Source organism: Equus caballus, chromosome 5, assembly GCF_041296265.1.
Source record: "Equus caballus isolate H_3958 breed thoroughbred chromosome 5, TB-T2T, whole genome shotgun sequence".
Classification (NCBI taxonomy): Eukaryota; Metazoa; Chordata; class Mammalia; order Perissodactyla; family Equidae; genus Equus; species Equus caballus.
The window spans coordinates 10640546-10667627 of NC_091688.1; the positions used below are offsets into that span (position 1 = coordinate 10640546).

The 27082-nt window shown below is 46.5% G+C and overlaps 1 long non-coding RNA gene across 1 annotated transcript in view; it reads left to right on the forward strand.

Moving 5' to 3' along the window:
• Positions 1-6089: 6089 nt before the first annotated feature.
• LOC138924224 (uncharacterized) overlaps positions 6090-27082 on the forward strand; it is a 76301-nt gene continuing 55308 nt past the window's right edge. The window contains exons 1-2 of the long non-coding RNA XR_011439023.1: positions 6090-6397; positions 8273-8574. This is a non-coding gene — a long non-coding RNA (uncharacterized lncRNA). The remainder of the gene's footprint in view (positions 6398-8272; positions 8575-27082) is intronic.

The following is a 27082-nucleotide window of genomic DNA, read 5'->3' on the forward strand; positions in this document are numbered from 1 at the left end:
GAGAATGGGATGATTAAATGCAGCGAGGACGGGAGTGAAGGGATTCCAGCCTGCTCAGGAAAGCACAGCTGGCTCAGGGAAAGAATCCAATCAAGGTAGCCCGGGCACTGGCCCAGATCTGGAGCCTTCCAACCTCCTGCTGTTACCATGGTAACATTCAAACAGCTCACTCCAGCCTGGCCCTCCCTCCATGCTTTCCCAGCCAGCTGCTCTAATCCAGGGCATCCAGCAAGCAGCCTGACCCATGGGGAGGGCTCCGCAAGGTTGTGGCCCGAGGAGGAGGGCTGCTCCTTGGAAACTTCCTCTCCCTTCTCACCTCCTTACCTATTATGGCTTGAACGTCCAGGGACAGGGCTGGGGGTGGCTGATGATGTGCTGGGCTCAGGGACCTTCAGGTAATGTTTTTCACGTTTGGCCATGAAGGCAGATTATGGTGTATGAAAACCTGAGTGCACAGGGAGCTTTCTGCTTCCTTCTCCCCCGACTCCTAACACACTTTATCCCTTTGTATATTCTTAAATTGGGTCATAATCCTGATTTCAACTCTGGGGTCACAAGGGTAGCTAAAGCCAGTTCCAGCTGGCACAAGTTCAGAGGGATCCCTCTCTCTCTCCTTCACACACACACACGCGCGCGCGCGCACTCAGCCTACCCATGTAGCAATGCTGTTAATGTTTAGCACAAGGTTGGTGGAAATCAAATGAGATTTCTGTCCTAGAGGGACAGAAACCTAAATCACAGAGTGCAAACTGGAAGCCCACGAGGTAGATGTGACCAGTGACCAGTTTTCCAGTTTCCCAGTGACCAGTTTTCCAGTTTCCCAGCACATACTCCTACATTCTCACATTGTCTGTGTTATTTTTGTAGGTGGACCAGCCTGGGTCAAAGGCCACCCCCCACCTCCATTCACCAGCTGTCAGACCTCGGAAAGTTCCTTTACCTTTCTGTGCCTCAGTTTCCTCAACCATAAAAGAAGGATAAGAATAGATTCTAAGTCACTGGATTGTTGTGGAAATCAGATGAGTTAAATAATCTGTATAATGTGGTTCAAATAGTGCCTGGCACAGAGTAAGGTTCAGTAGATGTTAGCTTTACCTGTCAGGCCCCCGTAGGTATCTGAGCTTGTGATCCAATGGTGAGGAGCTCAAGGATGCTAAAGAGACCACAGTGATGACTCCTGTATGTAGCACGGAAAGATGCCTTTTGTCATTTTAGGCAGAGCCAGTGAGGGATGCTCTGGCCTGTTAAACGTAGCAAAGATTGGGCCATGTACAACCTCTACCAGATATGGGTGAAGGGAAGGAGGATTTAGAGGCCTGGGGGCTTTTTCTGGAATCATGGGTTACACAGAGATCATCATAGCTGAAAATTTCTGTCCCTCTCCCCTACGTCACCTCCCTGACAATGCGTGAAAGATTATTGCACAGATGCTGTTCACGTCTGCTGTGCCACTGATTAAACTAGGTAACAGCTCTTCCCTGGAGGTATCCCGAGTGCCTAATTCAGGGTTGGCACATGGCAGATGCTCAATAAATGCTTGTCGATTGCTTAGTGAACTGGTTATGGTCTTGAGGGACAGAAAAGAACCAGACTTAAGAGTGGCTGTGTGAGGGCTATATATTACCTCCTCAGGGCTGGGACATCCATATTCATCACTGGCAGCCTGAGCCCTCATATCTATATATACACAGCTTGTGTATCTATACAGGCTTTGCAGAGGCCTCTGCAGGGCCAGGTCACAAGGTGGCATACCAGGGTAGGGCTACTGCAGGTGGAGGGAACCAGGACAGGGGCCTCTGCAGAACAAGAAGGTCTTGCAATGGTCAAGCTTTCACAGTTGGGGCTGGAGCCCAAAGCAGCAGCTCATGGCTTAGGCAAGCTGATCAGAGCCTGGAGGGCCAGCTGACCAGGGATGAAGCAGTGGTCAGGGAGGTTGAGAGTGGTGCAGGCCAGAGCCTGAGTGGTGGGGGAAGAGATGGCGGCACTAGGAGCAGAGATCCCAGGACAGACTGTAATCCCAGGGAAGAGGCTCTTTCCCACACCTCTGAATGAGGAGGCAGGACTTGCAGTGAGGCGCTCGAAGGCTCCAGGTCATAGGCAGTAGGCCCCGGAAGGTGGGATCTGTGCCTGTTTGCTTTTTAAATTCCCACAGCCTCTAGCATAGTGTCAGGCACAGAGTAGTTTAAAAAATGCATATGGAAAAAGTGCAGTTGGAGCCTCACTGGGGCAGCGTCTGCCTTCTAAAGCAGGACCGCCAGGCCTCGGAAGAGTTGTTACAATTCTCCTTTAGCAGACAGGAGCTGAAGGTGAATGATCGAAGGTAACTGATGGCACCCAGATTTCACGGAAAATCCCTGGGAAAGAGGAGCGAGAATTACCACCTGGGGAGAGCAGTGACCTTCCTGTGAAGCTGCTGCTTCTCGAACTTGCTGGCGGAGGTGAATTGCCTCTGATACGGTATAGCCGGTACAGCTGTAGGCTCAGAGTCTTTGAGGCAACAATACAACCTTGAGATGCAACGCAGAAATTTCAGTTTGGAAAGTAGTTTGCCAGTTCACTTCTTCTTTAGGATCCCAGGGACCTCTATGGGCTCCTCACCTGGCATAGAAGATCTCTTCCCAATGCCTTTGATGACCTCCCGCCCCCTCCCCACCCTTCTTCCCCCACTTCTCTTCTTCCCATATACACCGAGCCTGCTCAGACAGAGAGAGAACACCACAGAGAGAACAAAAGCCATTCTAGGCCTTTTCTCATCTCCTTCCCCTGATCTCTGGGCCATATCTGTTTTGAGAAAGCTCGTGATATTGTCCCAAGTGTTGGAATCACGTAACAGTGTGACAGGGGCTAGAGGGTCCACCTGCAGAAGCACACGTGTTTATTAAGCTGTGTTTAATGAGAAGCTACTACATGCCAGATACTGTGCACTGGGGATACAATGATGAAGTGGTGGTGCCAAAGGGTGACCCTAAGGGGGAGAGCCAAGTCTTACCATGGGTCACAAAGGTTTACACGTAAAATATCAATGCTACAACTAGAGGGACCCTCAACTAAAAATACACAACTATGTACTGGGGGGCTTTGGGGAGAAAAAGGAAAAATAAAATCTTTAAAAAAAAAAATGTATCACACTTAGATTTCATCTTCTCTGAGACGTCTATCACCCAGAGCTGGGCTAAGTGCCCCGCCTCTGGGTCCCATGGGAGAGGTTGTGACGTCTCTCATGGCATTTATTACACTGTATTATAATTGCCTTTTTATCTGTCTGCCAAAATAGACTGTAAACTCCTGAGAAATAGAACAGCTTCTTATTCATCACTGGTGGCAGTCACAGAGTTTCTTGGTAGAAGGGGCTTATGGGTAATACTCTGGAGCCAGGGAGAGAGAACCAAGCTTTTGGAGAGACCTCAGTTTCCTCCTTTGTAAAACAGGGACAACAGTCGAGCCGTCATGATGGTTAAATGAGAGGAAGCAGGCGAAGTGCTTGACACAACGCCCGGCACCCCTGCACACAGCGCCCCACAGATACTGCCGCTGCTGTCTCTTGCTGCCTACTTGGTCACATGGAGAAGGATTTATAGTTCACCTGATTTTTCTCTTTCTTAAGCATCCAAATAACTCTGCACCTCCAGGACAACAAGGCTCAGGATTTAATATCTCTCATTAAAGCATAACATCAAAGACCACAAATAAGAGACTAGGCATGGAAAAGTATGCCACTTAATATGCATATTTGCCTCAAGAAAGGAAAGTGAATTTATAAGCATGCCAGAAAAATGCGGGAGAAGGGACAACAGTTTGGCAATTCCTCATAAAGTTCAACATAGCATTAGTTTATGATCCAGCAATTCCACTCCCAGGTATGTACCTGAAACAAGTGAGAACAGGGACTCAAACAAATCCTCGTACATGCATGCTCACAATAGCCAAAAGGCGGAAACAACCAAGATGTCTATCAACAGGTGAACGGATAAACAAATCGTAGTACATACACACAGTGGAACATTATTCAGCCATGAAAGAGCATGAAGCACCAACACATGCTAAAGCATGGATGAACCTCGAAAACATTACGCTAAATGAAAGAAGCCAGACACAAAATGTCACATATTGTATGACTGATTTATGGAAATATCTAGAATAGATAAACCTGTAGAGACAGAATGCAGACCAGTGGTGGCTTGTTTAAGAAATATAAAACATCACAGTTTTTTTTAGTAGGTGATTATTCATTCACTCCAGTACCAAATGTTGAAGGACCACACACCTCAGTGGTTTAAGTATTCCTTATTAAAGGAATAATATTCTTTAAACCACTGAAAACTTACTCCTGGAAAATATCAGTCAGGAGCATCAGATCTTCTTCCCCATGTGGCACATGCTCGGTGACTGTGTCCCCTCCCCTTGTCCCAGACAGGGTGGGGGAAATACAGTGCCTCTGTCTGGAAATGAGATACTCTTTCCAAGGCCAGCTGTGGAAATCTGTGCCATCGATCCATCAAAAACACAGTAATAATCAGCTCTATCCTCAGAGGGGCCAATAATATCCTCATGCAAACCACAAAACACACAGTAGTTGGAAATCAGCAAGTATCCTTACGCACCTGGCCCATCATTGCCTTTTTCTGAATCAAAGAAGGCTTTGGGCCAAATATCCCACAGGGCGGAATCAGAGTTTCTAATTTGGAAACCAGGAGGGCTCTGAGCAGGTCTTGTCTGGATGGTGTCGTGTGCAAATGTGCTCCCCGTCCCAGTGGAGGTTTCATTAGGGGATGGTGTGGGTCACCTATGTAACGAGCCTGGAGGTTTTAATCTAGGCCACTGCCGTGCTGCGCTGGCAATTGCTACTCAGCAGACTGTGGGCCTTGGGTGGGAGGGGATGTTTCAGGTCACGAGTGGAAGCTAGGGAGAGAGAAGGGAGGGTGGAAGCCATCAGTCGTTTATAAGAAAGCGTCTGGAGAGATGGGGTAAGTCTGCAGGGCTGGCCTTAAGAGTGGCGTGCTGTCTTTCAGCTTTGCCACTTCTGCCTAGCATGACGTTGAATGAACAACTGTGATACGCTCATAAAGAAACCTGGAGGCTGGGAGGCAACAATGACTGTCATTTTTATGTGCCTCAGATTCTTAGCACCACTATTCCCACAAATGGCTCTTGAGAGCCTAGCACGCATACTAAAAACTCATGGGAGCCAATGACGGTTGGATGAACATTTGTTTACTCTGGATCCCTAATCACTGGGAAGGTCACTTTGGCCCCAGTGTTAGTTTCTGGGTGATTTCAGGCCGGCGTGCATGAGTGGCTCTCTGGAGCCTCCGGGCTACGGCCAGGGCTTTTACAGCAGGGGGGCTTTTGAAAGCTGGCACATTGTCCCATTGGTGGAGCTGCTTAAGAATCTCAGATTAGAAATCACAAGCAGAAGGACACAGACTCAGGATCTTAGTCAGGCTGGGGTGGAAAAAGCTGGCTCCTGACTCACATGGCAGCATTCTTTTCTCTTGTTTAAGGTGGCCACGGTCACAAGACATTTAGGTTAAGACACAGCATGTCTACTGTGTGCCATTCTGTTCCATAATGCTAAAGCTAATGGAACTTTCTCATTTCCATTGATTTTCTCTGCCTTCAACCCCCACCCTACATCCATCTCAAAACTTGTGGACCCCCAACTTTTCCTCCTCAGGACAATTTGAAGACTAAAAGTACGATTACATGCAACTATCCTCATTGCTGTTATATTTTTTCCCTCTCTTCTGCCAATTTTCTTTTATGACCTGCAGAAAATGGAAAGAAATTGCTGATGGGCTTTCCTTAAGCCCATCTGGCTTGAAATTAGGGTTGTATTTGAGGAGAGTAAAAGTCAACTGGAAAACATCCTAGCAGGGAGAAGTTATAGACAGTGAATAGCAACGACAAGCCTGGCATGCCTTACAAACACAATCTTCAATTTCGACCAAGACATACAGCAATGATGAGGTTTTCTCTCATTTTTTAGCAACAACTCCATGGAGCAGCTTGCTCACAATCGTGGGAGCAAGTCTCTTCCCAGAGGCGGGGATTGAGTTTGGACACTGCCACGGCCCCTTGGGAGTTGCCCTGGGAAAGGAATCTTGGTTCGTGTGAAGTTCATTTTGGAACTCAGCTACCCTTGCCCACTCTCCACAAAAGGTCCACTCACGTGCCCAGGTGGTGCTCTCTTCAGATGGCTCACGCGGATGTGGGAGAAAAGTCAGAAACCTGACCTGGTCATGCAGCCCCGGGGATGGCCCTTCAAAGAACTTCAAAGATTTTCCTTTTGCTGCTTGGAAAGGGAAAAAGTCTACCCGTGGCTGTTTCACCTCTCTTACTGTGCCTGTGAGGAGCCTCAGGACCTTCTTTGATTGGCTTGGAGCTTTCTCATTGAACGGTAAGTTGTAGATCAATATTTGATGCGTACTGCTGACCCATCCACTGTTTTGAAAACAGTCTTTATGACAAATTTCACAAAACACTAAAAGGGTTGTCGTTCATTAAGGCACCCAACGCTGTTTCCCTTCTTGACGGGTCTTTGGGATTCTTGAGAAAAGCTTAAGGACTGAAGTGGAGGAGACAGGAGGGATGGGTGTGGTATGGAGACTGCCTGAAAGGATGAGATCTGCCCACATGTCTTGAGGGTCTGCTCCTAGTTTCCCCCAGAGGCCAGTCGGGGAAGATTCAGCCTTCAAGGCCGTCTTTCATTTGACCTCTCTGCCAGCATTTGAGTGCCCGTGTGTGAGGGACAGAAGGTCTGAGTGATAGAAACCCTCAAGGGTGTCCACTTTTCCTGAATGGAGAAAGAGAGAGCTTGGATTCTGGTCCCTCCATTGACCAGCTGTTGCCCTGGGCACACACTTCACCTCCCTGAACCTTCCCTCATCTCTGAAGTGAGGGGGTGGGGCCGGCTCATCTCTGAAGTGTTTTTTCATTTGAAGTCTTTGAGTCTGTGGTTACTTCCTGTTCTTCATCAACAGTCAGCCCCAAACAGAAGTCTGTTTACTTGAAAGTTTTGATGCTGGCATAAAATTCCAGTTTCACTGGGTTGGAACACATCAGGCTTCCCTGATTGGGACAGAGGAAAACCACAGATATGGCCAAGCCATCAACTGATGCTCAGACTCAGGGCCACTGCTGGTTTAACCAGCACCTTAGTGAGGATTAGAAAAAAGCGTCCCCTCTGGGTGGACTCAGCTGCAAGTGGGATGGGTCCATGGCCTAGCCAGTGGAAAACTGGCTGCTTTCAGCCCCATCAGCTCCCAGGAGTCCTTGTGCAGTGTACAACCTGCATCAGCATTAGTAGAGGATTCACTGCTGTGGCCTCTGACCACTTTAGGTAAGGAGAAAAAAGAGAAGGGGCCAGAAGAGATGCATGCCATTGATATGACGGCAGGAGACTTTTATAACTACTGCCTTAAAATATTTCATACAGTCAAAAAGCTGCAAGTCTGGGCCTAAGATGCTGCCCGGATCCTACACCTACACAATCCATTTGATTTGGTAGCTTCAAGAGGCATTAGTAATCATTATTAATGATAATAAAACCCCTCACATTTTTATAGAACCTTACAATTTATGTAGCACATGAAATGTACTTTCTTTTTCGATTTGATTCTGATTCTAACCATTGCCCTGGTGAGTAATAATTATCCCCATTTTAAATACAAGAGAAATGAAGCTGAGAGATTCAAAAACTTGTTCAAGGGAAGCTAATAGGGGTCAAGGCAAGAATTGAACCCATGTCTGTCTAGCTCCAAGTTTGAGGGTTTTTTTTCCCACACCAGGTCATATAAGATTGTGATCTGGGCACTGGCAGCCAGACCTAAAGTACCATGCTATAGGGGTTTAGAATTAGTTTGAGAAAGTCATCTTGTTTTAATGAAGGTAGGACTCTCCCACATGGTGCAATAAGCAGACTTGGGGTATCAGTTCTGGAGAGGCCTTGGTAGATCTTACAATTAAACTAAAGCATTCATTTCTCACACCGGGGAGTGATTCCTGGGGATTTGCTTGTTTGGTTAAATGCATCTGTAAATGCAGTTTTCCACTGGCTAGGCCATGGACCCATCCCACTTGCAGCTGAGTCCACCCAGAGGGGACGCTTTTTTCTAATCCTCACTAAGGTGCTGGTTAAACCAGCAGTGGCCCTGAGTCTGAGCATCGGTTGATGGCTTGGCCATATCTGTGGTTTTCCTCTGTCCCAATCAGGGAAGCCTGATATGTTCCAACCCAGTGTGCATTTAACCCAGGATTCTCTCCAACACTTTAGGTATCACCCTGCAAGGCATCCTGAGAAAGCCTTAGGAATTCAGAAAGAGTCATGTAGAAGTCACCATACGGCATGAAAATAATGCCTGTCGGCCACTACTGACAAATCCAAGACTCTTCAGCGTCAACATGGTCTCACTGATGGTGTTATCACAGGCCTCTTGAGCTGCCTGCAACACTGCTTTTCAGTACAACATCTGAGATGGTTAAATTGGAGCAGCCTCCACCTCTCCCTGAGCTCCAGACTCAACACCCACTGCCTCCCATATCTCTCCACCTGGACACCTCCTGAGCATATTCAGCGTAAGTGTGTCTAAAGTGTTCATCACCTTCTTCTCCCACAATCCCCTTCCCAGGCCCACTCCTCCTGTAGTTCGTGAGATTTCCATTACGGGCATCACGATGCATCTCCCAGCCCTAGCTCAACACCTTACAATCATCCTCTGTTCCACTCACTGCTCCCTCACCACACACACTTGGTCATCAGGTACTTTTGACTCTACTTCCTAGACACCCCTGAAATCCATTCTCGTTCCTTAGTTCCCACTGCCTTTATGTTAGTTGAGTCCTCCTTCTCTCTGCTTCCCATCTCTCCAAGCCGGCCATTAGCTCTCTCTCCAAATCTGACCATACCGTTTCTCTGCCTAAAACCCAAAGCTGACTTCCCACTGCCACAGGAGAGACCTCACCGTTCTTAGTAGCAGCTCAATCCCCAATACTTGCAATTCCCACAACCTGCCACTGACTTGGCCTATACTCTCTCCTCTGCCTAAGATACTCCTTCCCTGGGCACTCTAATCATTTTCAACACCCTGCTCATCCATCACTTCTGCAGTGCTGACTTCCCAGTAACTCCTGGGGGACTTTATCACTCCCTCCTTTGGATTGTTTCAACGTCCCACAGCTTCTGCTATTACGATGTGTAGGACAGTCATGTGTTGTTTAATGATGTGGATAGTTCTGAGAAATGCATTGTTACGTGATTGCGTCGTTGTGCGAGCATCATGGAGCGTCCTTACCCAAACCTAGATGGTATAACCTGCTACACACCTAGGCTATATGGTACTAATCTTATGGGACCACTGTTGTCTATGTGGTCCGTCACTGGCTGACACATCGTTATGCAGTGCATGACCGTATTCTAAACACGAGTTTATTTCTGTATCTGTCTCAAAGTGTTTATCAGCCTGTGGGGCTTTAAAAGCAGAAACTGTCTCATTATCTTTTGACTCCCCAGTCCTGTCACACTACCTGGGACACAGAAGCTACAGTAAATGTTGAATAAATGGATGGGGTGGATGTACCGCCCTCTTGGATGAAATCAGTAATGCAGCTTGTTGAGTGTTGCTTATTCTCTTGGGTTTAGTCCTGAGGGCAAAGGGCAGAAGTCATCCTTTCTGTATTCTACAGGCTAAATATTGACAAAGTAAGGAGGCTGGAGAAACATATGTGCAATGCATTTCTTTCCTAAAACTGTGTGTGGGGTGGGGATGGGGAGCCCGAATTTCAGAGGAAATGAAGGACCTGATCAGACTTTCCAGTACAGCGGCCTCCCCAGCCCAGCACTGGGCAAAGAGAAGGCACATCAGACGAGGAGGTCATGGCAAGATCTTTGCTGAATTCTTTAGATGGAATTTGCAAACTATTTGTAAAAGGGTTAGGAACAAGACGCATCAACACTACTTTTTAAGCCCTGCTCCTTACAACTCAAGGCTCTCCCATTATCCAACAGGACTTCAGAATGAGGGTTCCTCAAAATTAGCTTCAGGGTCCTATGAACTTTAGCTGAGTGAATGAAACGCAGCAGATTTGGAAGGAAGGGGCTCCTGGGATGATCAAGTGCACTCTCTCTCCCCTTCCTCATTCAACAGAATCTGTGGAGCATTGCCGTGGAGCAGCAATCCTAGCACACTGGTTGCCAGCATCGTCGGTGAAATGACGCCGTGCTTGTCTGCTTCGGTTTCCCTTTCGGTTAGGCAGGACTGGCTTTCCTACTAGCTAACAGCTATAGTGTATTTAACTCCATTATTACATAATGTACTTCTGTGAAGCTCTTCAAAACACTAGGGAAACAGGGTTAATTGTGTCCTCCATTCTACCTTCACAGATGGGGTGGGGGGCTGGGAGTGGGACCATTCAGAGATTCAAAGAAGTTGGGAAGCAATATGTGCCACAGCAAATCCTCAGGAGCTCAGGGAATAGCAGACAGGTTCCCATCCCACTCCTGGCTCCAGGCCATATTTTCGTTTTGGCCAGTTTCTTAGCCCCATTGAAAATCTGGCTTCACCTAGAATAATTTAGAAAGAGCTAAACCCAGGATACTTTTTGGACAGTCTCAGGCCTTGAGTTTTTCAGTAGCACACAGAACGTTCATCTGTCCCTTTGCAGCCGCTCCTATGGGCAGCTGTGTCAACTGGCGTCAGAGCACTGCACCCCAGCGCCCCTAGGAACCCAGAAACAGATGGAAGAGAGCCGAGGGTCCTCGCGAAGGAGAACAAACTAGAAGCGAAGGTGTGAAGAGGCAGGAGGCTATTTAGAAATAACCCTTAAATCTTCCTTTTCTCTGGGGCTGGTCTCATCCTTCTAAAGAAACATGTGAGTGGGAAGTCCCCTTCCAAACAGAGGGCAGCTTAAACTGTATCTAAAAAAACCCACAACAACCACAGAAAGTCTTGAGACTCACCTTTCAGTCCACCGGCGAGCTTCCTGCAGGCGGGTCGCCCAGGGATCCCCGGGGCTCCCGTCTGACAGCGATCAGGACTGGGGGCGAGGTCCGCGTTTCCTTCCCGAAGGCCCCGCCGGCCCACGCGGAGCCGACTCTGGGGTGGCGGGGTCAGCGGGGGCCGCCCCGCGCCGCGCCTACCTGCCGCCCGTCGGGAGAGTGGCGCCCTCTGTGTTCCCTGCCCTCCCGCTGGCCGCCGCCTCGCATTTTTGAGGTTTCACTCCAACTCCGTCCTGCCCCTGATGTCAGAAACTCAACTTCCTGAATCACACTCGCGCTCTCTCCCGCACCCTGGGCCCGGCCCAGGCTCTGCGCGCGGGGCACCCAGACCACGGGTGCCCTCGGATTGGGGCGCACACGCCCCAGATGCGCCCTCCCTCCGCGTCTTCCCGCCAGTTACCCCTCCCCGCCCCCGCCGTTACGTGTTCGTGCCCCTCCGTCCCGGAACACGCCTCCTGCAGGACACAGGCGCGCTCCTCGCCGGCGGAGCCGGTCCCGGTCGTTTTCACAAATGCGCAGAAGTTCCCAGAGACTTGAGACATGATTCGCGGCAAACTCGCCTTAAGTGAAAACAGCCCAGTGCTGCCTACTACAGCAGCCTTCTTGGAAAAAGGGTGGGAGGCATTGGAGAGGGAGGCCACGGGACAGATTGGGTGGAGGCTCCCATGCCTTATCTGGGCAACAAAAACGACAGGCTCTTCTAGACAAGGCTGTGTGCTCAGTGGGGTGCAGCAACATCTCCGAAAAGTCTTTGTGCGGCTCACTGAAGGCTTCGGGGGGGAAAACTACGCCCCAACGGCAGCTGTCAGAAGCAGAGATGGAGGGGGAAACTGTCTTCAGACTTCTCAGAGTTTCTTCCCCTCTCATCATGAGTTGCCGTCTGTCCATTTCTTATTCAGATCTCCCTGGGTCTGATTTCCAGCGCCTGGAAGGCTAGAAAAGGAGAGGCCTGGCCCAGGGCTGGATGCAGGGCTCCAGACACAAAGCTTCTGATGCCCAAGGGCAGAGAACTTGCTCAGTGTCTAAGGTTACCGTGTGTGGGAAGGGAGGTGATGCCGAGTCCTGGCCTGGGAGCATCTTCCTCAGAGTCATCTCGGGAAGTCCTTCCGTGACATGGACCTGAGATACTGCCGTCTTGACTGTTTCTGCCAGGTACCCAAGTGCTCAGATGCCAGGTGCTTAGCCAGGTCCTGCCCTCCCCCTCCTGTGCTTGAGTGCTGGTGTCCTTTGGCCTCTGCATGTGGACATTAAAAGGACTGGTGCAGCCAACTGTTTTCACTGAGGAACAAGAGATCCCTTTCTGTTAGTGCAGGAGAAACCAAAGGGCTCTGAGCTGAAAGGCCAAAGAGAAAACCCAGCCCTCCAGTCAGAATGCCAAGGATGATTAAGAGAGAAAAACCAGTTTTCTTCCAGTGGAAGGAGTTTAGATGAGACCCTCTTCCCAGAAATCCGGGTTGAGTGAACTCAGTCTGGACTTGAACAAGGATGAGGAAGGGGGCCTTCAAGCAGGTGGGCTAACAAGTAGTGAGGTGGGGTCAATAGAGGTTGGAAGGTTGGGCTTGAAAGACTGCTTGGAAGCGTCCTGACTGAGGGGCTTCCCTCGGTAGATGTGTTTTCCAAGATGGGAAAAGCTCAATCTGTAATCACGCTTTGAGCTTACGGTTGTCCACCTACATAGAGTTGGTTCCTCTAACACTCCTGGAGCTTAAAGCCAGAGTATAATGTCTAACAGAGCGTTGAGGAAGACAGGCCTGAGGGGCTGGCAGTGAAGCCTTGAATGGCAGCCTAAGGATTCGGGATATTTGGAATATTTGCTTCCATGTTAAGGAAGGACACTAGACACTGGGCCAGGAGCTTTACGCATAACGTATCATTCAATCTTTCACAACACATTCATGAGATGTAGTATTAGCCTCATTTCACAGATGAGGAAACTGAGGTTCAGAGAAGTTAAGTAACTTCCTCAAAGCCACATAACTCATAAATGGTGGAGCCCAGTTTGTGTCCAAGTGTTTCCAACTCCCCCATCCATCCTTTTACCACTATATCATCAGGTCGAGGAAAAAATTGCCTTCTGCGGAAGAATTCCACACTTGAGCAGGGGTAATGTTCAGGCCTGGAATGAGGCCTATTGAGGGAAGCCTACCGAAAATACTTTCCTGGGAATCGAGAGCAGCATTACAGATTGACTGTGGCTATGTGACAATTATTTAGGGTTGCTTGTAAGAGAAAACAGAAAGAAACTAACTGAGAGAAACTGTGAAAACTGACTTGAGCTCAGGGCTTCGTGGACATGGCTGTCAGTGGTAGAAAGAAAATCTAGAGGCCTACCCAAAAGGTGATATCTCTGTGATGTGTCTGTTAGTGAGTGAGGAAAGCCAACAGCTTCTGTGGCAGAGAAATTAGTGACTCATAGGTGAGCAAGATGGCAGATTGGCTCACACTGGATTGCCAAGGCTGCAAAGTCTGTTGGGGAACTGATACTACTAGGAAGATGCAATTATGGCAGAAGTAAAGAAGTGGGTATCTGACCAAGATGTTCTCACTCCGGGTGGATGATGCAACCCTTACGAACAAGCAAGTTAGAGCACCACCTACTATTTTATTCTCTTGGCCCGAAATCCCAACTCTGATGAACTCATGAATGACCCCAGGCAACCACAGTGTTGTTACATTTTGCTTAATCCTCATTATTTTTCATGTTTTCAGTAAAGATATTTAAAGGTGGTCAAGAGGTTAATGGGCTCTAAATGGAGTGAAACAGAGCATTAACATCTAATTAAAAAAGAAAATCCAAAATAAGCAGATTTGTGAACTGAGACTGGAAATTTGAGTGACTACCCCTCACTAACTTTAGCACCTGCTAAGCTATGGTTTCGCATCAGTATGTTCACAGAGTGCTGTGAAAATCAATAGGGTATTTATTATAGAACTGTAGCCTGCTGTGAAGGCAAGGTCTGCCTATACTGCTTTTCCTTCCGGGCTGTGCCCTGTTCAGACAGGTGGCCTTGCACTACTGGCCAGCATTTATCCCTGTGCTGCTTGCAGACACTCTCCCATCAGTTTGCAAACTCCCTGAGTCCAGAATAAGTTCAAATATAGTGTGTTTACCCCCAGGACAGTGCTTCCCAAAAAATGGGTGTATTCTTCATGTATGGAAAGTATGAAATTGAGAACATTGTCTTACTCTCACCTAAAACTGTGGTGTATTCTTGTCTACAACACTTGGGTGAGGGTCGGGAAGCATAAATGGGGCCACAGAAGTCCTTGAGTGATAGCCTGGGTGCTCTGAGAAACCAGCTAGAAGTTAGAAGCGCTGCTGACAAGGTGCAGGCTGTTAGGAGGAAATGAGCAGCCTATAAATGGTGTGGATAAGATGAGCACAGACTTGTTCATCAGATCCTGAAAGATAGCAGTGCCTTGGAACCAGGAAGGAGGCAAGTTCAGGACTAGTCAGTGGAAATACTACACCACGCAGCAGGCGAGGAATTTATGGAATGGATTATCTCCCAGAGGTGGCACAAGCTGGCGACATAAATGGATTCCAGAAGGGTTTGGACAGATGTGTGAATGGCAGAGCCGTAGAGGAGAGCTGCAGAAAGCTGAGATAGACTCCATGTGGTTGGGAGAGCAGGATGACTAAATGGGCCCTTACACTGTGCCTACGTGTGGGTCTTTGTGGGCGAGAGTCATGGCCTCCATAGAGCTTGGATTTGAACTTGTGGGCATCACCAATGCTACCTCCCTAATTCTGCAGACTCTGTGGCCTTTGCGTCATGAAGGGAGCAAAACTTTGTTCTTTTTCCCTTAGCCAAACGTTTTCTGCACATACTGTCTTGTCTTTTTAGTCTCATGTGTGTTCAGTTTTAGTGGGTTACCCAAAAAACAGTGAGTTTTCCAGCTTAATTATAGCCATTCTAAGAAAATATTTCCTCTGCCCCACTCCCCCTACACCTTTTACAGCCCTTTTAAAATGCCTTGCCTTTTCATTTTGGCTTTGGACTTCTAAACAGATTCTGAGAGCCTGTTTTCACATCAGTCATTGTATTTATCTCTTATGATTAGATTTCTGTCGAAAACTTTCCTGCTAAACTGTCTAATTCTGACATAAATTGCTCTAATATGAAAGCTCCAATGAAAAGAGCAGTGATAATATACTTTTTTGAGGAAGTCTTTTGAATGCGACGTCCAAAATGTCTTCAATGCTGCATCCAGGATGCCAGGGAAAAGGTTAATTTTATGGGCTGTAACTCCCAATCTTGGCCTCAGGGGAAGTTTAGGAAACTCTTGGATGTGTCCTCAAATAATCCAAGTGTTGCCCTACTCATCCACGTTCCCCTGCCTGACGCGCTTCATGTTTTCTGTAGCGCTCCTGTAAGTTCCAGAGATAGTGTGCCCCGCCCTGCGCCTTCCAGTAGTGGGGCAGGTGGCGCATTGTCTGTACTTACGGCACATGAAGGGGCTCAGTTTTCATTTTCTGTTTCTGGCTCCGGCCCCCAGAGTTGTGCCTTGAAAGCTCTTTCTACAGCACTATCGCTGGCCGTGGTAGACTGGCGGGCACTGCTGTTCAGGGCCCTTTTGTTGGGATTCAGCATTGTCGTTGTTCAAATGTAAACAAGGGCCTCCGGATTCCATTTTCCTGGCAGGGGTCTCGGGATGGGAGGAGGGCCCCACAGAGTTCTCATTTCATCTCTCTTTGTGGTTCTCCTCGTCTTCTGCTCTTCCCTTGGGGTTGGGTTTACTTATCAATTTATTGAGTGAGCCCATGGTGTGGGTTTCATATAGCATTTCCATGGACTAGGTAAAACATTTCTTGTCGCTTTGTGAGAGAGACGCCTGGGCAGCCCCAGCTTGCCCTGCCCAGCACACTCACTCTGGCAGAAGTTTTTGTGAAGGCTGAAATTGTTTATTCCTCTTGCCTGGAGGGCCCACAAAGTGACTGTGCCTTTGAAATTTTCTTCCTTAACTAGTTCAGTGACTCAGAACGTCAGTGTTGCCACAAACAAACTTCCTTTCTCTAGGTTGGCTCTTTCTTAACAGGTGAAAGGAAGTGCTGACTTAAAGACAAAATAATGGGATAATCTTCATTTACCCAACTGCAGAAATTGACTATGTTTCAGGCACTGTGCGAGGCAGCTTATGCATACTGCCTGTAAATTTCCAACAACACTATGAGATACTATTATATCAGTCTAGTAGATGAGCAGACTGAGATTTGGAAAATTTAAAAATTCGTCATAGATCAGGTTGCTGGCAGACAGAGATTCCAACAAATTGTTAGAAACACATTTGTTCAGCACATGTATGTTCCTAGTACCGTGCGAAACATGAGATAGACAAAAATGGATGAGACTGTAGTCTGATAGAGCTTATGCTAGAGTCAGGTTTCAACCCAGAACTTTCTGAATTCAGAGCTCCACTGCTACCCGCCTTAATCAACTGAACTGGTTTGGGAAACAGCGCCTGTGTCTGTGGAGCACAATGGAATTAACTCATGCCGGGATGATAGCAACAGCAATAATACCGGAGCCTGCGTGTAATTTTCAGTTTACGAAGACTTTTCACATGTGTTATTTAATGTAACTCAATGTTCGTTAGGACGGCAGGGTAGATGAGAAGCTGGGGCTTCAGGAGGCTGGTTGCCCACAGTGGTTGCATAATTAGATTAGAACCAGGGTGTTTTGCCTCCTAGACCAGTGGGCTCTACATTGTGGCATGCAGGATGAATGATACATCCCAGGAACATCTCTTGGTGGGATATAGACCTATTGGTCATCTGAAAGTATCTAGAAGCAGAGCCTGAGCTGATAAACTCAAACAGAATCTGGATATTAGCCTTGGAGGGAATTCTTGCACTTAGAAAAACATGGGATACAAAAGTACTTCTCAAACTTTTCCACTACATTATCCTTACATGGTAGGAAATTTTTGCTTGAGGAAGACATTGTTTAATATCTTGTGGCTTCATATACACTTGGCATACTTTTCCATATACCTCCAGGGATGTGGGCACCCCAGTTTGAGAAGCGTAGGATCAGATGACTTATGAGACTTATTAGAGCTGTGCTCAAACCATTAGAATTGTTTTCTAACCAACTGAGCTAATAAATACAACCCAATGGAATTTCATCCACCCACTAGTGAACATTTATGGAGAATCCATAATAACCTCCGCATTGTGCTAGGTAGGCACTATGACGCGGCCTTAAGGAATTTACAGTCTAACATGGAACTGACTCATGAAATGATTGGCAAATAGTAGAAAATTGCTTATAATGAAGTGCTAAATTTTGTAATTTGGATTTAAGGGCAGTAAGAGCTGGAGCCTAACTTCCTGAGAGAGGTGCGTTGGCCAGAATCTAGGAGGTGCAGAAGAATTTGAAGAAGGGGAAAGAGAGGGAAAGGTTTCTAGGTTGGGCATAATGTGAACCAAGATGTGGAGAAGCAATAAACATGGTCGGATTTTTTTTTGTGAGTAACATTAATTATTTGACGATCCTTTCTCAATCTCTCTCTCTCTCTCTCTCTCTAATGCAGAAAACTAAGAAAAGACTCAAAAGTATGAAGGAAAAAAACAAAATATCATCCAAAAACCTGGTGACTGAAGATAACCCATGTTACAGTAAAAAAAAAAAAATTGGTTATGGCATTTTTTTTTTGAAGATTGGCCCTGAGCTAACATCTGTTGCCAATCTTCCTCTTTTTTTCTTTTCTCCCCAAAGTCCCAGAACATAGTTGTATATCCTAGTTGTAGGTCATTCTAGTTCTTCTATGTGGGATGCCACCAGGGCATGGCTTGATGAGCAGTGTGTAGGTCCATGCCCAGGATCCAAACTGGCAAACCCCGTGCTAGTGAAGTGGAGCACATGAACTTAACCACTTGGCTGTGGGGCTGGCCCCCAATGTTATATTTTTCTCTGTTTTTTTTTTTTGAGGAAGTTTAGCCCTGAGCTAACATCTGCTGCCAATCCTCCTCTTTTTGCTGAGGAAGACTGGCCCTGAGCTAACATCCGTGCCCACCTTCCGCTACTTTACATGTGGGATGGCTACCCTAGCATGGCTTGCCAAGCGGTGCCATGTCCACACCTGGGATTCAAACCGGCGAACCCTGAGCTGCCATCGAAGCAGAACGTCCAAACCCAACCGCTGTGCCACTGGGCTGGCCCCGCCATGTTATATTTTATAGGGGCTATTCTAGTCTTTTAGAACGAGATTAGAATTTGTATGTTGGTAGTTGGAGTCACTGCAGATTTCCAACAGTGGACTGACCACTCTTAAAGAAAGTTAATCTGGTGGCCTTTTGTAGGATTTATTGGAGTATGGACAGACTGGAAGACTGTGGTTAGAAACTCTAGCCTGGTTGGAGGCCACTATATACTCTAGCTCCTGCCTGTAAAAATAACTAAGCAACTAGTTGCCTTGATGAGTGCAGAGTTCTCCATCACTGGACAATTTGAGCAGAGGCTGTGTGACCACCTGGCAAGGATGCTATAGAAGGGATTGCTATACCTGGTGAGAAAATTTGGTAACCCTTCTCATCCAAACCCAAGATTCTAGGGTTTACATTGTTAGCTATGGAAACCCATGTTCAAATAGATTATGATACTTTTTTCTTATGATTCAACAGCAATTGGTTTGCCCAGTAACGTTATTGGGTAACATGAAATGTTATTGGCAGGTGGAAATCAACTATCTTTGAGGTGCTGGGGTTAAGTTCTTGTATAGTTTAGCTATGTTCTCTTGCCGTGTTATCATTTCACAGCTATCCTTACACGGGAGCATTTGAGGAGTAATTCTTACCCCTACCTAATCTCTACATGCCTGGGTCCCAGCTCAGCCACCATCTCCTCTGAAAAGATCCTGACTCCCCAAGACTGAGGTAGAAGGCAGCTCTTCGTATTCCTGCAGGACTCTGTGCTTACCCATTGTAAAGCCTGCCCCGCGGTCATGCAGTCGCTGGTTCTTTGCTCCCCACACTGGACTGTGAGCTCTGTGTGAGCAGGGATGGTGCAGTGAGGTGCTCAATAAACATTTGTCACTGTATGAAGACCTTCAGCTGTAAGGCCACATCTGGGGAGTTGTGGAGGCTTTCTGCAAGCATGGAAGAGCGTGACGCCTTCCACGTGCACTTGTCTCCTGTGAGTGCACGAAGCACTGGGTTCTTTCCTTCCTCGGTACTGCTTGGGGTCTGCAATTCTGTCTCCTCACAAATAACTGGAATTATTGTTGGAACTGTGTGTGAAAAGGGACACGAGAGGGGGAAGAACATGATGTGGGGTCAGAGTAAGGCCCGGCTACAGAGGCATTTCTGAGATCAGATCAGGTGTACCCTTCCTAAAGCCACTGCGATCTTTACAAGAAAAGGACCTTTCTGCCCTCCTCTGTGGTGGCCTTGGAACTCTTCTCACAATGTCCAATTCTGTTCCAGGCAAACAGAAACCTCCTATATTCCCCACCTCCAGCACTGCGGTCGTCCTTTCTCAAGTTCCTGATGTTGCCAGCCCTCAGCGAGGGTGCCGGGGAAAACACTGCAGGCCTATTGAGAATTCTCGACACAATGTTGGAGCCTGGAAGATGCTGGATCTGAGTTCCTTCAAGATTCATACAGGTTCCAACTCGAGCCTAAATTAAGCGGAAAATGTTTCCACCTACAAGCTTATCGTCCACTCCTCCGGTGAAGTCGCTAGGCAGCACGGTTTTCAGTGGCTCTAAAAACCATTTGGGTAAAAGATTATTTATTTCTATATATGGCCAGAAAAGAGCCCAATCATGGGCCAGCTTCCTGGTTGACGCTCTCCAGTTTTCCCAGACCTGTAGACTCCAGAGACTTCCAGGCTGGACCTTGGTTTCTGTGGCCTGTGTGTAATTAGGCTCAGCAATGGAAAATTTGGCTCCCAGTGTGACTGTCCCTAGTTGTCCTCGTCTGCCATCCCCTCCACACTTGCTTCTCTTCCCGCAGAATGCTGCAGCTAAAAAGCAAATAGTGAAGCTCTTACAGCTGCAGCCCTGCTAAAAATAGAAAGTTTGTTTATTTTTATGTTCATGAAGCCCTTTTCCTGCTGCTGCTGTTGTTATGAGCATAGCTCCCAGGCAGGAATGGGAAGGACTCTAGGCGCTGGTCACTGGCCAAGGGAATTCTGTCCTCTGTTGGAGGCCCAAGTTGAAGCCTACTCAAGGCCAGAGGATTCAGTGATCTGTGTTCTTTTTTGAGCCTCTCTCCTCTTAGCTGACACCTGCTCTTCAAAATTGGGGCTGTGGGTATCTTGGTTTTTAGATGATGTGCATGAAGGTACTTCCCTTTCAGAGACAGAATCCCCTTTTGTTATCACCTGCTCGTAGGAAAGATAATGCGCAGGGGAAAGGACACTGAGCTCAGAGGCAAGAAACCTGGCTTTTTCTTCCTTGCTCTATGACCTTGAGCACTTCATAACCTCTCTGACCCTCAGTTTCCTCATCTATAAAATAGGGATAATAATATATGCCCAGAACTCCAGTGTAATAATGGATATGGAACAACTTTAAAAAGTTCAGGATAGCTGCAAATGAATTGTTTTCTACTTTTGCTAAACAAACCCAGGCTTCTCAAGTGTGTCCAAAAGATAAATATTCTCTTTGCCTCCAATGGCTTCTGAGTCTTCCCTCCCTAAAAGGAGGAGGGGAAGGGGCACAAGAGAATAGTACAGGCGGAGACACGTTTTGATCATATTTCCTTTGAGATCAGCAAAAGACAAACTCGTGTTGAAATACCTGAAAGGTGATCTGCGCTAGAACAAAGACTCCTGGATCTGGATTTGGGAAATCGGGGAAGGGACTCGTCAACATTCTGTTAGCTTGCTGTGGGCCCTGGAGCAAGGATTCCGCTGCTGTGTGTCTTGTCTCCCTTCTCATAATGTAGAACCATTGTTAATGGTTGATCTTCCCAGCTAGGAGGGATCTCCACTTGCTCAGCCATCTAGATTGCTTGGTTTATAACACACACATAAGGCTCGTCATATCTTTTCCAGACAGTGTCCTGGAGTGTCATCATTGACACTTTCTCCTCAAAGATCCTAACGGCTGAGGGCAGGGCTGTGTTGGACCCATCTTCGACTCCCCTGGGGCCACTCTGAGTGTTGTGTTTGCTTATTTTCTGTGAAGAACCCTTATGTACCCAGGGCTGGTCCTAAGGCCTGGGTCACATTGAGTACTGTATCCTACAGGCTTCTGTGTCGTAAGCAACAAAATAACAGCTTTGGTTGATTGAAGCAGAAAGGGAATTTATTTAAATTAAATTTTAATTAATTATGTTTTAAAACTAAATTAAATTTTAATTAAAATTTAGGGGCTCTGTGACTTGGGTGGATCACTTTTGTTTTAATAATCTCTCACTGAATTTAACATTTCCCTAAGTTATGAATGTAGACAATAAACCAGGTACCTGTGACTTTACCACCTTTAGAAATCATAGATATCTTCAAGTCACATTTCAGTTATTGCAGACATTCCAAATATTGTTTATGCTCATTACAATAACAGCAGTTATTAGATCTGCCACCAGATTCATTTAATGCACTAATAAAAAACCACATGTTATGCTATCATATATCATCATAATATGATAATACATACTATGCTATTTAAAATGTGTTTTAACTGTATTTTAATATAATTGGCTTCCTATGTATTTTATTTTGTGCATTTAAAAACATTCTTTATATGCTTCATAGGCTTCACCCAACAGCCAAAGTGCTCTATGACAAACAAAAGATTAAGAACTCCTTGGCCAAAGGATGCTAGCAAGCTCACAGCAGGACTGGCTACATAATTTGCAGGGCCCAGTGCAAAATGAAAATATGAAGTCTCTTGGTCAAAAATGTAAAGAGTTGGAAGATGGACAGCAAAGCATTAAACCAAGCATAGGACGATGCTGAGCCTGGGACCCCGGGTGACCACACAGGTTGCTAACACGTGAAGTGGGCCCTGGCTCGTTGAATTTCCAGAAAGGTCAAAGGGTCAGGCGCAGGGGCTATATGGCCAGGGAAAATATCCAAAATGTGATGCAGAACTGATCTGATAAGGATCCAGTGTTGCTCCTGCTGAGAACAGAATCTGCAGCTTGTCTCCATGCCGCACCAACGGTAAATGCTGGAAACTGCCCCTGAATCTGCCGCCACTGGTATGTCAGTAAGCTGAACGGAGCTGTCCCCACTGACAGAGTTCTGTGTGACCCCTGCTTTTTCGTATGACTAATTTCCAGTTTTAGCTAGCCTTGGTGGTCTAGTGGTTAAGATCTGGCGCTCTCATCACTATGGTCTGGGTCCGTTTCCTGGTCAGGGAACCACAACCCTAGTGTGTTGGTTGTCATACTGTAGCGACTGCGTGTTGCTGTGCTGCTGAAAGCTATGTCACTGGTGTTTCGAATGCCAGCAGGGTCACCTATGATGGACAGGTTTCAGCAGAGCTTCCAGACTAAAACAGACTAGGAAGAAGGACCTGGCCAACTACTTCTGAAAAAATTGGCCATGAAAATCCTACGAATAGCAATGGAGCATCGTCTGATGTAGCGCAGGAAGATGAGAAGATGAGTGCAAAAAGACGGGACAGGGTTCCCCTCTGCTGTGCACAGGGTCTCCAGGAGTTGGAATCCACTTGATGTCTAGACTGGGTACATTTGTTTGGCAGAGCCTAGTTCATGGCCAGCCCTCCAGATGCAAGGGAGGCTAGTAAGCAAACATCTATCATTGCTAGTCTCCATAGAGGGAGACCAGCTCTGCCTCACAGAAAGAGGGACTCCCCAAATGTGGGAAGGGGATTCAGATGCTAAGAGGCAAAAAAAATGAGAAATGTCCTTGACAGTACCCACATACCCAATGTACCCTGACCACTTCTGAAGAAAGCCCATGGGCTGGCAAGAACACGTGGCCACCTTTAGGTAGATGAGATTGTCTGAGGGAGAATCCATATTAAAATGCTTTAGATTTCTGGGACATTTGGATCATTTCTAGGATCAATAAGGCAGAAGATTTGGAATGGAGATTATTCAAGAAAATTCACAATCTGTGGAGGTAGGACGTAAAACCTTGGGACTTTCACCAAATATTCTCTATCTGCAAGACCAGACAATGCCAGGAAGAGCAAATGGGCTCTACACTGTCACACAATGACGAGGTCTAGTTAATTTAAGAGTTTCCTTGAAGCAAAAGACAATGAGTCAGTGTGGATGTACTTAAAGTTGGGCTAAGCCAAGGGGAGCAAAGGTCACTCTAGAAATGAGCCACTCTATGGTTTTACACAGTACCACTCTGTGAGGCAGGGGCTGGACCTCCAGCCTCAGCTCATAGCTCGGGTTGGCCTTCTCACTCCCACTGAAAAGTCAGTCAGTTAAGTAAGTGGTAGGTTTTTCTGTTTTCTTATCCTCCCCACAGAATAGTGGGTGGGCTGTTCTTTAAAAAGTGGTACAAGGACAGAGCTGTCCCAGGGGGCTTGGCAGGAGCCCAGCAGAGTGCAAGCTGCTTTCTAGAAGTCGAGCTGAGAGACCACAGCTTGCTGTCCAGGTGAAGACATCCAGCGGGTCCTCAGGAGGCCAGGAAGACAGGGAGCCCCACCCCTCCCCCCCACCCCCCAGCCAAGACAGAGCATCCTTCCACCCAGAGGGGCAACTTCTATGAGTTTCCCTAAGGGGCTGACAGGAACTGCCGGTGGGGATGTCCTAAGAAGGAGCGTAAGAAAATGCCACTTACCCGGCTCCTGACACTCGTCAAGTGCTCTACATCCATTGTGTCCTTTATTCCCCACAGGGACTCGTGACAGAGAGATCATTATCTCTGTACGGACTGGAAAGCCCAACTCCTGGGGCTCCCAGCTCTCTTTACCTTCCTGACACGTTACCTTGAGGAGAAAAGGAGTTGGCCACCATCTTTTGGTTGATCTCTAGCAAAAGGATGGAGATTTTTGTCCTTTTAATATAATTTTCATTGGGAAAGAGAATAATAATCCCCACCTCTCCCACCCACCAAACAAAGGTTCTTCGGCAAAGAAATCTTAACTTCTTATTATTACTTTGCTTTTTTAAAAATAAATTTTCAGGGGCTGGCCCCATGGCCGAGTGGTTAAGTTCGTGTGCTCCACTGCGGCGGCCCAGGGCTTCGCTGGTTCAGATCCTGGGCGCGGACATGGCACCGCTCGTCAGGCCATGCTGAGGCGGTGTCCTACATGCCACAACTAGAAGGACTCACAACTAAAAATATACAACTATGTACTGGGGGGCTTTGGGGAGAAAAAGGAAAGAATTAAATCTTTAAAAATAAATTTTTGAATAAATTCTGGAATGATTTTAGATTTATAGAAAAGTTACAGAGATAAATACAGAGATCCTACATACCCTGCACTCGGTTTCTCCAAATGCTAACATCTAATTTAACCACAGTGCATTTGTCAAAACTAAGAAATTAGCGTTGGTGTTACACTGTTAACTGAATATGGACTCTGGATTTCACCAGTTCTTCCACTGATGTCCATTTTTTCTGTTTTAGGATCCAATTTAGGATATCATACTGCTTTTGGGAAACCTTGAATTTTTTTTTTTTAAAGATTTTATTTTTTCCTTTTTCTCCCCAAAGCCCCCCAGTACATAGTTGTATATTCTTCGTTGTGGGTCCTTCCGGTTATGGCATGTGGGACGCTGCCTCAGTGTGGTTTGATGAGCGGTGCCATGTCTGCGCCCAGGATTCGAACCAACGAAACACTGGGCCGCCTGCAGCAGAGCGCGCCAACTTAACCACTCGGCCACGGGGCCTGCCCCAGGAAACCTTGAATTTTAAAGGAACTTTCAGACTGCCAATGGAGGGTTTGACCCAGGATGATAAATAGTTGTGTTTTATATTTTCCCTCATTTTTCTTGCCAAAGTGCTTTAAATATTAAGTGCTCTTTAAAGTTTTGTGGCCTCAGTGAACTCTTTGCTGCTTCTCTTAAATGCTAAGGCCGGACAAACTGACGTGGTTTGAGAATTTTGGAATAAAGATGATGCAAAAATGCAAACTACTGTGGTCTTTGATTGGGAATTTGGGATATCCAAGGTTGTTTCTTCCCCCAAGTTTTAAGTACTAAAAAAACAGGATACTTTCCCCACAGACTTCTACCTTGCATCTTCCTGTGGAGTCACGTAAGTTTGGGCTCAGAGGTTTACTTTGACAAATTGAAATGGGAAGTAATAGGATATACTGGAGTATATGAGGAAGCCATTTGGTGTAAACCTAATTCAGCCTGACTTTTTTTTTTCCGAAAGGGCCTGACCGTGGCCGTTGAACACGCATTGTATATCTGCTTTAAACATTTCCTATGGCAAGGACAAATGGGCTTAAGATAAAGATGCAACTTCCCCCGACATTGGCATTTCCTTAAGGTAAAGCATCTTTCCTTAGGCTAGGAACTGATTGCTGTGCTCACCTGTGGCCACCCAGCTCACCTGTGACCACCCAGCTCGAGACAGCAGACCTGCCACTCTGCTGTGTCCACCGAGACAGCGACCTACCTGCTGTGTCCATCAATCGCTGTGTCGACAGAGCAGTCTTACGACTGTTGTAAAAGGCACATTTCAATTATATGTGAAGCACCCTCTTTGGGGGTATATAACCACTCTGTACACCCCACTTCTTTGGTGCCCTTTCTTCTTTCAGGAAGAAAGGCCCCAGGCCATGGTCCTCACATTTTAGCTCAGAATAAACTCTCCCAAATTTTCATTTATAGATTGGTTATGGATTATTTTCATCAACAGCTTTGTGCTGAGGGCTAAAGAGACTAGATGTAGGTGAGGTGTTGTGTGAACTCAATGGTACAACTGGTTTCCCTGAGTTGCTCAAATCCATTGTTTGTAGTGCCAGGCTTTGCTGGCAACATTTCAAGTCATGGAGTATCTTGTATTTGTCTGGGCTTCTGCTTATCGATTGGTCATCCTTGCTAATGTAGTTTATTTTCTCTTGAAATGGAACTAAAAATGGAATTTTAGTTAGGTATTCTTGAGTCTATGACAGGTCTCTTTTTATAGTCTACTATCCTGGGCTCCCAGTGCTTTTGGAAATCTGTAAAATTTCAAGAGCTAGTCAGCTGGTGAGTGATTGGGTGGGGTCCTTGTCATGGTTATATGGACCTGAGATCCCACAGAATAGAGTGGGTAGTAGAATTATTTATGAGGTTTCATGGGATAGACATAGCATGATCATAAGTACTTGACTGATAATTTAACTCTCACTCCCAATCTTTATCTACCATAATATAAAAATGTGGGTCCATTACACAGCCATATATATAACTGTATGCATCTGCCCTTATAGCCCACCTATCTCTGAGGGCTTGCTTTTAGAATAGTGACAAGTGCTAATATTTGTCGAACATTTCCTATGTGCTAGGCAGTCTGCCATACTCTTTACATGTCTTCGTTTTGTGTAATTTTTCACAATTCTATGTGTTAAGTACCATTATTATGTTCACATTTTGAATGAGGAAAATTAAGCTAAGAAACTTAATTTCATCCAAGTCACATAGCTAGGAAGCAGTGAAGCCTGGATTTGACTCAGAGCTATCTGACTCCAAATCCAGTTCTCGTACCCACCTTGCCACACTGAGCCAGGAGATATGAAGAGTTGGTAAATACACATGTACATTTCCAGGCAGTGACTCCCTACTCTCTCTTTAAGCAAAGATTAGTCAAGTTCCAGAAATCAATAACCTACATCATTTATTGAATTTTTCCTACATGCAGAACTCTGTGCTTGCTATTTAAGAGGGTGGAGAGATAAAAGAACATGTTGAAAGTACTGAAGGAGGAAGAGCCCAGGAGACCTGAATTCTTGTCCTGGTGCTATCACTGGTTGGTTTGGCCTCATCATGCAACCTTTTGGGGCATCAAATGATTTATTTATAAAGTGAGCGGGTGAGATTAGATGAACTTAAAGGTCCCTGCCAGTTCTTTGATTCTGTCCCCTCAGCTTTGTGCCAGACATAGCTTGAGATAAATACCAGATGTCATCTCTGCCCTCAAGGATCGTGAAAAAACTTTCAAACACATGAAACAATTAGAGAACAGTAGAATGGCAAATTGTCTACCATGGGCT